The 4,496-nt window shown below is 38.9% G+C and overlaps 1 protein-coding gene across 3 annotated transcripts in view; it reads right to left on the minus strand.

The window, feature by feature from the left end:
* Positions 1-4,496, minus strand: part of PITPNM3 (PITPNM family member 3) — a 462,376-nt gene that overhangs the window by 375,413 nt on the left and 82,467 nt on the right. The window lies entirely within an intron of this gene.

Raw genomic sequence — 4,496 nt, forward strand, 5'->3', positions numbered from 1 at the left:
ATAAAGGTGGGAATTAAGGCTTCCCTTCTTCCTCTCTCTATCCTTCTACCTCTGTTCCTTCTTTTCGGTGTCTCCCCCACTTTTATGAAAGAGAAGAATGTAATCAGATGTCATCACAACTAATATTTCAGTGTCCATGAAGTGAAACAAAGTAGATTTAGGATTTTACTTCTCTGTAACATGACCATATTGGGGGAGAAATTGTATTTTCTTGCTTTCTCTAGAAGTATTGCCCCCTTGAATCCATTTTTTGACCTGATTTAATCCCCCGGACCTGAACAACATTACCTCGAGCTCTGGGAGATTTAAAGTTCAAATATCTCAGGCACAGACGATTTCCTAAACAAACAATTATATAGCTACTGTGTGTGTATATATACTGTATATATACTGTATATATATATATATATATATATATATATATATATATATATATATATATATATATATATATATATATATACACAGTGGTTGACAAATCACCAAAAAATCTACTCGCCACACAAAAAAATCTACTCGCCACCTAGTACCAAACGCGTGCTGCTTGGGCCAATATTTACTCACCCGGGGGTTAAATCCACTCGCCCGGGGCGAGCAAATGTATAGGTTTGTCGAACACTGTATATATATATATATATATATATATATATATATATATATATATATATATACACACACTGTATATATAAATATATATGTATTATACATACATACATACATGCGTGCACACACACACACTCACACACACACAAAAACTCTCCCAGATTTCACAGGATTGTTGTGCTTTATAAGATTATTATTTTGACGGATAGCTCTCATACATACAGAATACTTATACATGCTGAAGTCTCTATATCTATACTGAGCATGAAGATTACAATGTCTAAAATTATAAATGTCTATGGGGAGCTTTTGTTCTGTAGCACCTACAAAGCTATGAGAATGCTGGCCTGCACATTGCACATGAAAATATATTTGTATTTGAAAATCTCCATTGTCAACTATGGGGCATTATTCCACAGTCCCCTACTGACCTTCAACCCAAGACCATATATAACGTAATATTCAATTATAGATTTAAACTCGTATAAAGAGTCCTGTGGCTATGTCTATTTATAGTAACATACCCTTACCTGAAAGCTGTGCTCACATAAAAAATACATTTGTAAGCTTAGCCTGCTGTGAATTGGTAGGATATAAATATGCATGGCTGGAGCAGGCAGATCATGCAGATCATAGGCTGCCTATACAAGCATTGACGCAAGCCAGAGAAGCCTGCATTCCCCAGCTGGCCAGAACATGGGTGACGTAAGAGTCGACTTTACAAGCAGTATCCACTCTGCGCACTTTGTGGGAAACACTTTTTAACTGCTCTGTTGTTAAAATGACCTAAAAAGACCGGAATGGCATCGTATTGTCTAACCAGCTTGTTACTGGAATGGGCTGCATTATATTCTAGCCTTTTTTAGCAATCTTATGTGCACACTATGGACAAATATTATGTCCAAAATTATTTGGGCACTGCAGAATGTCACTGGAAGAAGTAACCCATTGGCATTTTATAAGCTACCATTCATTCTGTCCTGTTACAGAGCTGTCCTGTATCCACTGAACCATACAGCACCAGGTGTGCTACTAGGGGGGGGGGTACGGAGCAGTACTACTTGTTTTTTTATTTTAAAACTAAAATGCGACTTCTGTTTTAAAAAAAAATTGGGGATCTGTTCCAAAATGTCCCCTTTCTTGTCTCCAACTACAGCATGAATATTCAATAAACCTTTAACAACTTATGCACTTTTGATGGATATTTGTAGGTGGTTTGGACAGTTAAAAATTCAGGAAACCTGGTAGATATGCTAATAGAATATGCAAAGTATATTGTAATGACTCCTATTAGCATATCTCCAGGGGATCTCAGGCGTGCTCTTTTTTTTTTAGCACAGGTGTCTCTCTGCGTGTTGTTTGAATGGAGGTTTCAGGGGATATATATTGCACTATAATAAAATAGGTCTCTCTCTATCCACACGAAGGTAGGAGAATGTCACTTTTTTCTTTAAACTGTTAATTTATTTCAAAAAGGTTTAAATTATTGTTTCAGGGAAGAGGGAACAGGATATAAAAAATCAAAAAGGAGATGTGAAAGGGGAGGGTAGAATTGGACAACGATGGCAGTACATTCAGGACATCCAGTTATACATTTAGCAAAAATAAACACATGGTTTCACAGTAGCTGCGTACATACAATGAATTTCCATACAGTATATATTGTGAGGGAGTGAAGGAGTTAACATCCTCACTCTTCCAGGCCCAGGCAGACCATGCTCTAGCTTGCAGCTCTGCTAGGGTGTTTCAACTAACTCTTGATTGCAAGGGACTTATAAGGCAGTCAGCAGCCTGCCAGAACTGGAGTCTTTCCTCAACCCGGAAGGAATCAAGTTGGAATGGTTCCACAAGCCTGCAAGGGCGCAGGGCTTGTCTGGGACCGGCTGGGATGCACACCCAGCACCATAAGCTCCAAGAAGCTGCACAAGCTGTACAAGCCTGCAAGGACTTATCTGTGAGAGTGGAGACTCACACCCAGTTCTCGAACCGGAGTTCCACAGCCTGCTAAGGAGGCAAGGCTGCCGTATCTGCAAGGTGGTAACCGTTCCAAGAGGGGTTACCTGGAAACTCCAGGGACTCAATCCCAGCACCTCAGATATGGACTTGATCTTTTTTTTCCAGACATATGCTGCGTATTGTTTAGACTTGAAATTAACATAGCTAACCAGTCAGTTAGTCAGGCCCTATTCTGTTTAGTTAGTGTCCCAAATGTGGAGTAGGCTTTTCTGTTTACGGTTTGTTTTTCCTTAAAGGGACCTTTAAGTCCCTTTTGTTTTTTTGTGTGGAAAATAAACCACCAAAAGGATGTCTTCTCTCTACCCCCTTTGTATCTAAAGCCCTCTCCCGCCTTAAACCTTTCTCAGTGACTGCCCCACACCTCTGGAATGCCCTTCCCCTCAATACCCGACTAGCACCCTCTGTATCCACCTTTGAGACTCACCTTAAGACACACTTGCTTAAAGAAGCATATGAGTAGCACCGTGGCTAATAATATACACATGATACATAAAGCTTGGCCCCCTGCAGACGCACTTACCAGAATGACCTCCTACTGTCTCTGTACGTTCTTCCTACCTACCAATTAGATTGTAACCTCCTCAGAGCAGTGACACCCCTTCTTAAATGTTACTTTTATGTCTGAAGCACTTATTCCCCTGATCTGTTATTTGTATTATTTGTTACTTATAGGATTGTCACAGGTATTACTACTGTAAAGCACTATGTACATTAATGGCGCTATATAAATAAAGACATACATACATACAGATGTTGAAAAGTTTTTTTTACACTTAACAAATAATTCAGGAACCAAATGACTTCTTGCATTCAGACGGAGTTATTGCATCATTGAACATTTCCTTGTGCCTGTCCCTTTCTATACACTGCTCTGTTTTTGCTTCTCCCATTCAATGGACTAAAAATATACACAGCACTCTTCCCAAATTGCTGCCATTACCTGCCAGTTAGTCTTTGTTTTGTTACTGAAACATAACAAGGTCAGATTTACCACGAGGACACAGACTGTCTCCCTGACATCTCTTTAAATGTGCCGTTCCCCCTGCATGTTTATTTTTTTTATTTTTCAAAGATTTCTTTGTTATACTGTACAATATAATATCTGTGTTCATCTCTCTCCTTTTTGACCCTGATTTTCCCCTCATATCCATACACATTTAGGTGCCCGTGCTCCCTCATGGAAAATCCAGCATAGTCGCCATTTTCGATAACTAGGAAGCCGCTGTGGGTTCCAACTATTACATTATTTTTAGAGCAGCCAAGACTGTTTTAATATCACAGGAACCCTCGGGAGAGAGTAGAGTAACCACAATGTGGTTGTGGGGGAAGGAAGGGGATAAAGAAGCCCTTGCGGAAAGTCCTACCTCTTGGCCTTCCGTGGACTGCACAAGTTTCCGCCCTCCCTCACCTTTGTTTTCTGTCTTGTGATTGTATTTTTTTTTTTTTTAAAGAGAAATTGAGAAAATTGAGTAAAATGGTAATGAAGGAGAAGAAAAAAGTGTTCTGTTAAAAAAAAAAAGGCAAGAAGTTAAAGTGAAAAGCTAAATGTAAATGTTGTAAGTTAATGTTAGGTAAAGTGGGTTTATTTGTGGTTGTGTTATGTTCCTTGTCGATCGATTCGATCAGTCCCATACAACACAGGCCTGGTCAAGGTTTAACAGGGCATAAAAATATGTCTTTGTATTTTTAAGTCAAACTGTAACCACATTATCCCCTGAATTAGCAGATTGATTAAAATATTTAATATCGCATGATATTATCATGACATGCTGCTCACTTTCAAATAGGTCATATTGTGGGGACAGAACCATAAAAAAAATTACTACACCATACCATAGGAATCATACAAAGACTGAGACTACTTCTATTACAGATGA

Source organism: Ascaphus truei, chromosome 3, assembly GCF_040206685.1.
Source record: "Ascaphus truei isolate aAscTru1 chromosome 3, aAscTru1.hap1, whole genome shotgun sequence".
NCBI classification, from domain to species: domain Eukaryota; kingdom Metazoa; phylum Chordata; class Amphibia; order Anura; family Ascaphidae; genus Ascaphus; species Ascaphus truei.